Source organism: Ambystoma mexicanum, chromosome 9 (genome assembly GCF_040938575.1).
Source record: "Ambystoma mexicanum isolate Mex_15411 chromosome 9, UKY_AmexF1_1, whole genome shotgun sequence".
Classification (NCBI taxonomy): Eukaryota; Metazoa; Chordata; class Amphibia; order Caudata; family Ambystomatidae; genus Ambystoma; species Ambystoma mexicanum.
The window spans coordinates 534056379-534070029 of record NC_090931.1 but is presented as its reverse complement, the minus strand read 5'-3'; positions in this window follow the sequence as shown (position 1 = coordinate 534070029).

Here is a 13651-nt window from a genome sequence, read left to right as displayed (position 1 = left end):
CATAGTGAGACTGATGTCATGTTGTGGGGATTACTTTGTTTACCTGCAATTAGCATGACATGGCACGGTGTGTCGTGTGGCGGTGCTGGGGTTGGGTTGGCTGACATGGCACTGTCCTCTTGTTGCATTTTGCAAGTGGGTATTCATTTTAGCTGCTTCAATGTGTAACTTCACAAAACTGCATTGGTGGTGTCTGTGTGGGTAGGGATGCACACATTGTGACACTTCCAGGTGAACAATCTCAGGCTGACATGGTATTCCCGGTTCATTCTCCAGACATTCAGGATCAGTGTCAGGTTGAGTCATCATTGATTGTCAGATGGAATGTGCCAGGGCAGTGTGCACTCCACAGGGGTGTGATTTCTATGTGAAGTAATTAGCCACTAGCTGTGTACGGGCTGCCTCCCCCCGTGTCCTTTCCCCTCCCATGCGCAGCTTCTGTGCATGTGGTTGGGGATGTGGGGCCACCACCATGTCCACGGCCAGGCCCCGGCGTGTTGCAACGTTGTGCAGGACACATGCTGCCACTATGATCCTGCACACTACTGGGGGTGCGTATAACAGCTGCCCGCCAGAACGGTCAAGGGAGCGAAAGCGTGACTTTAGCACTCCGAATGTTCGCTCCACTATGCCCCTGGTTGTAATGTGGGCTGTGTTATATCTTACCTGGGGTGGCGTGGTGGGGTTCCGAATTGGCGTCATCATGTGGGGGCTGAGAGGGTAGGCACTGTCCCCTGTGGAGGTGGTGATTGGTATCATTGGTGGGGTTGTGACCTTGCTCAGTATCCAACATGCATGCATGTGCAGTGGCATACATACTCACCAAGCAGCCATGTATCGCCATGCCGCCCAGCTTCTAGGTCCCGGCTTAGGGTGGACATTCGGTAAATGAAGCTGTCGTGGGTGGAGCCGGGATAGTTGGCATATACTGAGGTGATGATTCCCTTGGCATTACATGCTACCTGCACGTTGATGGAATGCCAGTGCTTGCGGTTCCTATAGATGTGCTCAGATGCCCTGGGGGACCTAGAGCCACATGGGTGCAGTCGATGGCACCTAGCACTTTGGGGAATCGTGCCACAGCGTAAAAATCCAGGGCGGCAGCATGCCTTTCTGCAGGTGTTCTGGGCAGGTATATGTGCCTGCGGACTGATGGGCGTGCAGTGATGATGTTCAAGACCTGGTGTAGGCAGCGTGACTGGGTGGCCTGTGACACCCCACCCACTATGGCACTTGTCCGCTGAAATGATCCAGTGGCTAAGAAGTGCAGTACATTGAGGACCTTCTCCAGGGGGCTGAGTGCTTGGGAGCACAGGATGGGTGATGTGAGGTCATCCTCCCACTCACTCACCAGGTCCAGTATAATGTGTGGTGGAAACCTGTACCTCCCATACACCTGGTCATCAGGCATCCCGAAAAGGCTGGTTCTGGGTGTGAATATTCTGGCCCTGACTATCCTCCTCCTCCTCCTTTGGTAGCCCACTGCCACTGCTGCTAGGAACGGTATGTTCATCCTGGCGTCTGAGCTTGTTATTGTTAAAGTCCGCAAATTTATGCTTTGCGCGTGTTCTAGGCGAGCGTGTGACCCGCGCACCCCTGGAATCCAGTTCCCAGTCCAATAGCGTGTGGAAATTCACACGCACCACGGGATACAGCGTGTGACCCGCGCACCCCTGGAATCCAGTTCCCAGTCCAATAGCGTGTGGAAATTCACACGCACCACGGGATACAGCGTGTGACCCGCGCACCCCTGGAATCCAGTTCCCAGTCCAATAGCGTGTGGAAATTCACACGCACCACGGGATACAGGTTCGCTGACATACTTGCGTGTGTAAGTGCCCACGCACCCATTAAATACACGTACATAGGCCAATCGCGTGTACGCGCACTTTTGTCCAATTACACACGATGACACTCTGACGTGCAGTATCTCCACGTGTGCCCCGTCATCACGTGCTGAGTGGGGAACACCCGTGCGGGTCACGTCACAGACGCGCTTACGCGCTGAGGGACTCTGGTCCAATAGAATCGCGTATGCGTGCTGACGCGCTTACGCGCTAAGGGCCTTTCCTCGGATTTCACGCTGACGTGCAGGATTTTCACGTGCCAAATCACTCCGTATCAAGCTGGCCACGCGAAAACACACGGAAGACCACGCTCCTGCCCAGAAGGCCGAGGTACTGCCCCCCAGTGCCCCGAGCAGCCTCCCACGTGCCATCTGCTGCTGCCTGCCTGCCTGCTGCCACCGTGCCCTGCCATTTGGTGCCTGCACATCAGCCATCTGCAGGGGTCCAGTTGCTGTGTCCACCCCTGCTGGAACTGAAGACTCCCGACTGGGATTACATTGCTCCACAGCCCAGCCCCAGGACCCAGTTGCCCACCCACACCTGCCTCTGGGGTTGCCATGTCGGGCACTTCCACATCTGGCACCAGTGGCAACCCCAGGCCAGAGGGGCAGAGGGGCACCAGCTTCACTGTCACCGAAGTTGGTGTCCTGGTGGAGCATGTCCTGGGGCAGTATGATGCCCTCTTTGGATCGTCCCGCGCCAGCAAGGAAGGACGGCAGAGGATCTGGGCCGACTGTGTGGTTGCCATCAACGCGGAGGGGGTGGCAACCCGCGACGTCCTGAAGATCAAGAAGCGCTGGGAGGACTTGAGGTCCAGGACCCTTGTGAAGGCCCGGCGCCTCGTGGAGGGGGGCCGGGGCCGCATGAGTTCCATCCAGATGAGGGTCCTGGAACGCGTACGCCCAGCGCTCCACGCCCAGATCCTTGAGAGGAAGACCCGTCTGGAGTTGAGCGGTAAGTGTCCATGCATTACTGTGTGAGACAGGGCATGTTGCGGTGTGCTGGTTCTATGATACTTGCCTGTATGTGTGCCATAGGCCATGTATGCATGTATGTGTGCAGGGACATCATGGTAATGCATGTGCGACCAGTGATGTGTGATGCACATGGTTGTTGCATGTGTTGAAATGCCGCATGGGGAGCCCTATGCAGATTTTGAACATGAGAGCATGCCAGTCTCTGTACCTGGACATGGGTGGGGGTGAGGGATGGGTGCTGATGCCAGGTACATATATGGTAGCCATGTCTGTGTGCCTGACCTGCGTGTCTGTGACTTGTGCATGCCATGGATGCATGACACATGTGTGTGACAATGCACAGATTCAGTAAAGCAGCCAAATTACCCTTGTATCCGCTGTGTTTGGTGTGTTTGGGGCCAGATGGATGTGACTGAGGTGAAGTGTGTGCATGTGATAGGCATGAGCCATGATGCATGTGAGTTACATATCATTGAATGTTTCAAGAGTCCATTGGACATGCATGGAAATGTCCATGGCATGCACCATGCCTGTTACTGTGTGTGTTTTGCCTGGACTGACCCATGTGTTGTGGAGGGACATGATGGAAGTGTACTTTGACAGTGGTGCTCATCTGCTATTGCTTCCTGTCTAGGGGACCATTGTACAGTGCCCTGATGCTTGTGTTCTTTGTCTCCCTCTACGCAGCGGCTAGTGAAGAAGAGGGCGGAGACGGCGCTGTGGAGCAAGGCGGCGGGGATGCCCCCACGGCTGCAGCGGAAGGGGTGGGTGAGCCCCCACAGGGGCCTGCTACGGTGGGAGACGGTGAGGAGCCATCCAGGTTGGTGGTTTGCACAGAGGAGGAGGAGGCCGCCACTGGGGCACACATGGGGCCTGGTGGGGGCATCCCTGCTGGTGCAAGTGGTGCAGTCCAGGGCCAGGGGCAGGAGGCAGCACAGGTCACCGTGGAGGGGCCTGTGCATGTCGCTGTCCCTGACCCTGTGAGTGCACCACCATGCACCAGCAGGGATGCCCCGTCCCAGGCCTGTCCGCAGGTAGAGGGGATGTCCATGTCACCTGACTCCCCTCCACCTGCGGACGTGGGAACCCCTGGCCGTGCGGAGAAGGTCCTGATTGGGGTCGCGATGCGCACGGCTGTGATTCGTGATGCCGTGCGTGCTTCCCGGGAGGAGCACGCACGTCATCACGAAGTGCACCGTGCCGACGTGGCCCAATTGGGATCGGCCATGTTCGGGGGTTTCCGGCATGTGTTGGCCAATGTGGCGGCCCTCTACTCCTCTGTGCAGGCTATCCACCAGTCGTTCTCCTTGCCGTCTTCCAGCCCAGATGCCACCAGGGCCCCCTGTGGACCTGCCCCGACCAATGCAGCCAGCTCGGTGGGGATCCCATCCCTGCCACAGTCGGGAGTCAGAGATCCAGCAGGGGTGGACACCACAGCAACTGGACCCCAGCAGATGGAGGATGTGACGGCATCATCGGGCAGGGCACGTGCACGACCGCGTCGGTGGTTTCCATCAGCCTGGATGCCGTCGTGCTGGCACAGGCAGTTGCGTCGGAGGCAGCAGCAGGCTCAACGTGGGAGGCATCATGGCTCGGGGCCATCAACATCAGGGGTGCAGGCATCGGCCGGAGGGCAGGAGAACCCTGGAATGGGAGTGGCTTCCGTGTGGGAGCGGTTGTGCCAGCGGATAGGTGCGGAGCGGCAGCGGGCAGAGGAGGAACGGCTCACGATGGTCAGGGCGGAGGACTCCATGCGGAGGGCGCTGAGGCGGGCTGAGTGCCTCGAGGGTCTTCGCAGGGAGTTTGAGCTTGACACTGCGTTATCCCTGCGGGACCTCGGGGCCAGGGAACATGCCCGCCTCCAAGCCATTGACCAGGAGTTCGATGATGCCCTGGCCCATGACAACAACCAGTGAGCCGTCCGAATAGCCCGCTGCCTTTGTATATAGTTGTATAGTTAGGGTTAGGTTTCCTTTGTTTTTTTGATTTTTTTTTGGTTGCGATTGGACAATGCACCACTTTTTTGTATATAGTTCAGTTTTTAGTTAGTAGTCATAGTTAGGTTTAATTTGGTTGGGCTCATGGACCCAGGATGATCTTCTTCATGGTTCTTCATTGGCTTATTTTAATTTTTCAGATTATTTTCTTGGACATTCATCTTGTTTTGTTTGATTTGCTTTGTGTTTTTTCTTATTTCATTTCCATTCTACTTGCTGTTCAATACATATTTTTTTTGATTCTTCAATGTGTCGTATCATCTCATTGCTTTCAGGCATGTCATGTTGGGTGTTTTGTCATTCACTTGCAGCCATTGTGGTTGACAGACATGTGTTCAATTGCATTATTTAAATTGGGGGTGTAACATGTAATTGCCTTTGATATGTGGGTGGGTGTGATAGTTGGTTGGGCCTTTTGGCAGGGGAGGATGGGCATTACGGACATGATTGGGGAATGTTGGGACCCAGGTGCAGGGGGGCATGGATTGGACATGGGTGGGGGCCTGCTGGCAGGTGCCCCACAGTGCTGGGGGGGTGGGGGTGGTGGGAGACATGAGTGGGGGCCTGGTGGAGGTTGCCCCTGCACTGCTGGGGTTTGTGGGTGGTGGGAGACATGAGTGGGGGCCTGGTGGAGGGTGCCCCTGGTGGCTGGGGTGTGGGGGTGGTGGGAGACATGAGTGGGGGCCTGGTGGAGGGTGCCCCTGGTGGCTGGGGGGTGGGGGTGGTGGGAGACATGAGTGGGGGCCTGGTGGAGGGTGACCCTGCACTGCTGGGGTTTGGGGGTGGTGGGAGACATGAGTGGGGGCCTGGTGGAGGGTGCCCCTGGTGGCTGGGGGGTGGGGGTGGTGGGTGACATGAGTGGGGGCCTGGTGGAGGCTGCCCCTGCACTGCTGGGGTGTGGGGGTGGTGGGTGACATGAGTGGGGGCCTGGTGGAGGGTGCCCCTGGTGGCTGGGGTGTGGGGGTGGTGGGAGACATGAGTGGGGGCCTGCTGGCAGGTGCCCCACAGTGCTGGGGGGGTGGGGGTGGTGGGAGACGTGAGTGGGGGCCTGGTGGAGGGTGCCCCTGCACTGCTGGGGTTTGGGGGTGGTGGGAGACATGAGTGGGGGCCTGGTGGAGGGTGCCCCTGGTGGCTGGGGTGTGGGGGTGGTGGGAGACATGAGTGGGGGCCTGGTGGAGGGTGCCCCTGCACTGCTGGGGTTTGGGGGTGGTGGGAGACATGAGTGGGGGCCTGGTGGAGGGTGCCCCTGGTGGCTGGGGGGTGGGGGTGGTGGGTGACATGAGTGGGGGCCTGGTGGAGGCTGCCCCTGCACTGCTGGGGTGTGGGGGTGGTGGGTGACATGAGTGGGGGCCTGGTGGAGGGTGCCCCTGGTGGCTGGGGTGTGGGGGTGGTGGGAGACATGAGTGGGGGCCTGGTGGAGGGTGCCCCTGGTGGCTGGGGGGTGGGGGTGGTGGGAGACATGAGTGGGGGCCTGGTGGAGGGTGACCCTGCACTTCTGGGGTTTGGGGGTGGTGGGAGACATGAGTGGGGGCCTGGTGGAGGGTGCCCCTGGTGGCTGGGGGGTGGGGGTGGTGGGTGACATGAGTGGGGGCCTGGTGGAGGCTGCCCCTGCACTGCTGGGGTGTGGGGGTGGTGGGTGACATGAGTGGGGGCCTGGTGGAGGGTGCCCCTGGTGGCTGGGGTGTGGGGGTGGTGGGAGACATGAGTGGGGGCCTGGTGGAGGGTGCCCCTGGTGGCTGGGGGGTGGGGGTGGTGGGAGACATGAGTGGGGGCCTGGTGGAGGGTGACCCTGCACTGCTGGGGTTTGGGGGTGGTGGGAGACATGAGTGGGGGCCTGGTGGAGGGTGCCCCTGGTGGCTGGGGGGTGGGGGTGGTGGGAGACATGAGTGGGGGCCTGGTGGAGGGTGACCCTGGTGGCTGGGGGGTGGGGGTGGTGGGAGACATGAGTTGGACATGGGTGGGGGCCTGCTGGCAGGTGCCCCACAGTGCTGGGGGGTGGGGGTGCAAGGGGACATGAGTTGGTGTTCATTAGTTCAAGGAGACATGTGCCTTTGCTGGGGGGCATGCCCATGGTGGGTGGGCTGCCTGCGGAACATGACCAGGGATGCAGGGTAGTCCCCTGTGGTGTGGGCTGCCTGCAGGGGCCGTGGAGGGTGTACAGGGTACACCTGGGAGGACCCACACTGTCAAATCACATGTGGAACTTCCCGCGCACCCCTGAAATACACGCGCCCAGGCTATTCGCGTGTGGAACTTCCCGCGCACCCCTGAAATACACGCGCCCAGGCTATTCGCGTGTGGAACTTCCCGCGCACCCCTGAAATACACGCGCCCAGGCTATTCGCGTGTGGAACTTCCCGCGCACCCCTGAAATACACGCGCCCCCAGGCTATTCGCGTGTGGAACTTCCCGCGCACCCCTGAAATACACGCGGCCAGGCTATTCGCGTGTGGAACTTCCCGCGCACCCCTGAAATACACGCGCACAGGCTATTCGCGTGTGGAACTTCCCGCGCACCCCTGAAATACACGCGCCCAGGCTATTCGCGTGTGGAACTTCCCGCGCACCCCTGAAATACACGCGACCAGGCTATTCGCGTGTGGAACTTCCCGCGCACCCCTGAAATACACGCGCCCAGGCTATTCGCGTGTGGAACTTCCCGCGCACCCCTGAAATACACGCGCCCCCAGGCTATTCGCATGTGGAACTTCCCGCGCACCCCTGAAATACACGCGCCCAGGCTATTCGCGTGTGGAACTTCCCGCGCACCCCTGAAATACACGCGCCCAGGCTATTCGCGTGTGGAACTTCACGCGCACCCCTGGAATACACGCGCCCCCAGGCTATTCGCGTGTGGAACTTCCCGCGCACCCCTGAAATACACGCGCCCAGGCTATTCGCGTGTGGAACTTCACGCGCACCCCTGGAATACACGTAGCCCGCTCCCCCAGGCCCGATCGCGTGAGGAACTTCACGCGAACCCCTGTAATACACGTAGCCCGCTACCCCAGGCCCGATCGCGTGAGGAACTTCACGCGAACCCCTGTAATACACGTAGCCCGCTCCCCCAGGCCCGATCGCGTGTGAAACTCCACGCGAACCCCTGAAATACACGTAGCACGCTCCCCCAGGCCCGATCGCGTGAGGAACTTCACGCGAACCCCTGTGATACACGTAGCCCGCTCCCCCAGACCCGATCGCGTGTGAAACTTCACGCGAACCCCTGAAATACACGTAGCACGCTCTCCCAGGCCCGATCGCGTGAGGAACTTCACGCGAACCCCTGTGATACACGTAGCCCGCTCCCCCAGACCCGATCGCGTGTGAAACTTCACGCGAACCCCTGTGATACACGTAGCCCGCTCCCCCAGACCCGATCGCGTGTGAAACTTCACGCGAACCCCTGAAATACACGTAGCCCGCTCCCCCAGGCCCGATCGCGTGAATAACTTCACGCGAACCCCTGTGATGCACGTACCCTGCTGAAATCGCGTGTTAGACTTCCCGCGCACCCCGGTATACACGCACACGTATTTTTTGTCAGCGGTTGTCCGTGTTTGTGGGTACCCCTTTGCACATCATTTTTCCTGGAGGGCCACAGTATGGGACATTCATCATGGCAGTATATAGGTGCTATTTGTTGGCGCACCTTTTGGCGCACATTTCTTACAGCCGCAGAGACGCTACCGCCTGCTTTCTTGTGGCGGTCGTGTTTGTGCCTGTGCGCTGGTTTGAGCGTGCGCTTTTTTGCCCTATTCTATTCCATGAATACGTGTTGTAGGCGAGCGTGTGGGCGTTCCGCGCACTTGTGCCCTGTACTTCCCCCGTGACGCCCACGTTTTGGCAAGTTGTTCCCCATTCCGAGTGTTACGCCCGTGTTCCGCCTACTTTTGTTGCGTGCGCCGCGCTATGTGCGAATTTCGCTGTGGCCTGTGCGATTTTCGCTGTGACCTGGCGCACGCTGTTAGATGGCCTGTGCGCCAACGTGCGCCGCGCACTTTTTTATCGCACATCCGCTGGTTTTCTCGCGCACGGCCTTCCATGAATCGACGTGCGCTGCTTTTCGTGCGATTTTCGCAATTGCACTGCGATTTTCGCTATTCCACTGCGATTCGCACGTTTTTGCCCACTTGCGCCGCGCTAATTATTCCATGAATCGGCCTGCAAGTATGTATATTTTGTTGTCTTAATTCTGCACAATTAGGTTTAAGCAATTTCCAAGTATAGATGTTTTTCATTATGTTTTATGAAAATGTATGCATTATTTGAAAAGTTGGTTTACCAGCTATAACAAATAAAAAATAAAAAAATAAAAATAATTCTAAAATGTAGTACAGTTTCTAAAGTCCTATATAGTTTCTAAAGTGCATTATCAGGGTTTAATGACTCCAATTGCAAACAGTTCATAAAGCCAACTACCGCCAGCACTATTGATGTTGTCCAACCGGGCAGGCTGGAGTGCCAAACAATCTCCTCATCACCCAGATTGTATACATTTAAAAACCTCTTCAAATAAGTTAATCTTTCACGCTGCACGGCTTTGAAAAATATCCCCAGGGGTTTCAAGTTGTCAGGTTGATTTTCCGCTTCACAAAATCGACAGAAAGCATGTTCAGCCAGCATCATGCCATATTGGACCAAGACTTCCCATGTAAGTATTGGGTTCCACCTAAATTCCCAAAAAACAGCATCTAGTTTTCCTGTCCAGATAAATGGCAGGATAGGGGGCAAGGACACCAGATTTGTTATGTTCACCTCTCAGATGGTTCAAAGATTCATAAGCATGCATCCCATCTATCGATTCAACCAAGTCGGCCCGAAATAGGGCCAACTTCCCTTTTTCCGGATTAGCGGCCAGATCACTGTCCACCAAATCACTTTCCCTGAGTAGGCAAATGCAAAATATGTAATACTCATTTACATATCTATCCCCCTTCATTTTCAAAATGGTCAGTAGATACGAAAATAAGATTCCTTTTTTTGGATATAAAATTTTATAATAAAGGGATGCACATTTCCCACAGGCTCTCGCTTTAAGTGACTGTAGACCAAGTTCATATTTTATAACTGCCAATGGCACACCACTTGGAACCCTAAGTGCATTTCTCCATATTAATCCTTTTAAAACTGGTAAAAAAATCTAGAACCCAAAAGGCCAGCATCTCAATACCATATACAATTTTCGGGACAATCTCCCCCCCCCCCATAAAACCTCAATATGGGTACCACTGAGAACTGTCCATACTTTGCATCAACTCTACACAGCTGGTTTGGAAGTGTAACTGTATGAGCTCTCAACCATTCCCTAAAATAACACATCTGGGGCTTCACAATGATTGGAAATACAAGAAACGGTCAACATGCTCAATTGCATTAGAACCAATATACCATCGAGGTTTTGAAACTTTCTTCCTAACAATACAATCCATAACCTTTGTTTTGTCAGGATTTACTTTCAAGCCATGAGCAGTTGTATCAGAAAAGGCAGTAATCAAACGTTGTAGGCCAAGCTGGGCACAATCAAAGATAAGGAAATTGTCTGCATAAGCCATCCACATTGATTTCAAGTTGTACATGTTTGGAGTGGCTAATGCTGCGGGTAATAGAAACTCACCTATATCTGACATATAGAGATTGAACAGGCAGGGTGCCAAAACACAACCATGCCTGACAGCTTTAAAGGTTGCAATCTTACGAGATAGGGTTCCACTCTTATCTAGTCTGATTTACATATTAGACTCCACATACAGACCTATTATTAAACGCAAGAGTCCTTCAGGGATCCCCCATTTCCTTAACTTTCCCCATAGAAGTCTTCGATCGACCGTATCCAATGCGGCCAAAAGATCAATAGTTGCCAAGTAGACCGAGTCGTATTTTTTTAACCAGGCTTGACTCATTATGCTTTTCAGAACAAAACCATAATGTTGGAAATTGATAAGAGTCTGCAGTAGATTCATCTGCCAATCATAATCAATTATAGCCTCATTTGAAGAGCTGTTGTCTCGGGAGGGTAGCTCAGGGGCAACGCGCTCGCCTTGGAAGCAAGACGATGCAGAGCAACACAGATTCGATCCCCGGGTCCGCGCTTGGAAACCTCTCTGTATTAAGTGCGTTATAAATAACCAATCATAATCATTCAAAATGTGTAGACAAAATCACCGCCTAAGTCCCTGGGTTACCCTTGAACAATTGATTTGTTAATGTGTTCGCCCCCGGGGATCTAGAGGCATTGATATTCCTAATTACTTCCTCAACCTGATCACAATTAATGGGCAGTTTCCAGTAATTATAAGGCAAAATGTCTTCTGTAAGCTCAATTGCAGCTTGTCCTTCTGGAAGTGCAAATTACTTTTTATGGAATTTCACAGACTGCTTGCTTTTGCCAATGTATTATTTCTCTCTCTCCCCTGATGCCTTCACCCCATCTTGCTTGTGTTGGTTTGTCCCCTTCTCTTTATCACATACTCACCCGCTTGTTCCTTATATTCTTCTTTCTTTACTTTTATTTAACTGCTCTGATCCTCCTGCACATCCTCCTTCTTTCAGTGTTCCTCCTCCCCGTCCTCTGATTTTCCTTTTCTTTTTGTCTGTCCAGCTCTTTTCTTCACTTCCTCCTTTGTATTCTGATGGTCTTCCTCTGCTACCACAGCTTTGTTCTCTTTCCCTCTTCCTTGCCACCCAATCTACTTCTCTATCCTCCTCCTCACCTCTTCCTTTTTCCTCATCCCTCTCTCCTTCTCCTCTCCTCAACCTCTCAACTCTCTCTCCCGCTCCTCTGCACCTCCTTGCCAATCCACTAGTCTCTACTCTGCACATTCTGTCTCTCCTGTGCACTCTGACTTATTACTGCCACACCTCCTTTACTTTCGTATCTGTATCGCGCATCTGATTACCCGTAGGCTTAAGCTCCCTGCTGCTTTGCTTTCCTTAGATATTAGTCAGCTTGGCCTGACCTTTTGAATATGAGATCAGTGTGAGTTGATACCCGACTTGGTGTTTAGTTAAAGCCCGGGATAACTATGAATTTCCCTGGTGGTCTGAGATGCGGAGCAGACCGAACCACATCTCCACACACCTAGACTAGAAAGTGGATGTCCGCCGTCTTGGAAGTAGTCTGCTTGCATTTCTTGGTCTGCTGGTTCCCGAAGGGCCTGATGTGACTTCTTACTGAATTCTCTCTATGGTACAAACTCGGATTACCTCTTGACCGCTGCAGGTATCAGTGCTCCGGGAAGAGTGTGCCAGAGGCAATCTCCATGAGGGTTGCTGGCATGCTTGTGTCTCACTAACAGACCAGCTTAATTTTGCTTCAGATTCTTGCGAATGTGTGTCAATGAGAACCCGTTCAGCATTCATCCACTTCCTCCTTTCAGAATCTATTGTTTGCTTCTGAGGCCACAACAGGTTTCTTGGGTGGTCGACCTCCTTCAACCAAGATATGGGTGGATGACCTGGAGGGTCACCCATTTATTGCTTCCCCAGTGTCACCCTGCGCACATTCCCTAGCCTCCTGCATGTGACTGTAACATTTATTTGTACCCCGAGTCTAATGGTGCATTCCTTTGAGCCAATCGGGAAAAAGAGCCTCTGGGCAATCATCGCTGTTATGGCAATGTTTCTTTTTTTTTTCTTTTTTTTTTGTTTTGAGTTTGAAATATTTATTTAAAAAAAGATCACATCAAACAACATATGAACAAAAACAAAATACAAACATCATGCAATCACAGCAAATCAACATTAACTATATACATCAGAAACACCCCTCCCCTCTCCCCCTGGAGTCACAATACAAGCAATAAAACAAATCTAATACAGTAACAGAAATGTGCCCCAGATCTTATTAAATAATGCATCTTTCTTTTCTCTCCGATACAGCACTCTCTCCATATCTGCTAAAGAATGCATCTCAGCAATCCATTCCTCAATAGTAACAGGGGTAGACGTTTTCCAATGTCTCAAAATTAGCTTCTTCCCCACCATTGTCCCACGAAAGATCAATTTCTTCTGAGAAGTAGTCAGGTCATCCAACAAATCCCCACTACCCAGCACTATGGTCTTAAAATCCATATGAACCTTCACTTCAAGAATCCTTTCACAGATCTAGTCAAATTCAAACCACAGACCTCTCACCCTTGAGCACTCCCACAACATATGCTCAAAGGTGCCCACTTTGTGTAAACATGCCCAACATTCCGAGCTGTCACTCATTCCCCTCTTCATCATTCTCTCAGGCGTCCAGTATGTCCTATTCAAAATCTTTATTTGACACGACCTGTCTGCAAGACTCAAAAAACACAGCTTCACATTCTCACAAATACACGTCCAATCATCCTCTGGGCCAGCCATTCCTGCCACCTGTCTTCTACCTGTGCGCACTTTGCCCCTGACGCGGGATACCTTCTCCTCTTCACCGCCCTAGTGGCTCTTCTACCTTCCTTCTGGATAGCTCCGACCTTCAGCGCAAACAGTGTGACATTACTTCCCCAGTGTGGTCCATTCACAAATTGCTTTTTTGTTTTTGGAGTCCCTCAAATGCACCCCAGCTTAGCACCCGACATGGGGGATGGGTGCTAGTAGCTATTTTCCACGGGTTTACTGCCACTGTTAATTCCGGACCGCCCAACCTGTAAGGCAACCCTTGCTTCTGTCTGCTTCTTGGACAAAGGGAATTCTGGAATAAACCTCCAATTCTGCATAACACGGAGGTGTACATTTGGGTGAGTACATAAGCAAACCAGGATCGGGTACCAAATACGTGATTGACGCAGTGCCTGGCCCCCACCTCCTGCCCGCACCCCGGCTTTAGGGAAACGATCCTTAGAAAAAA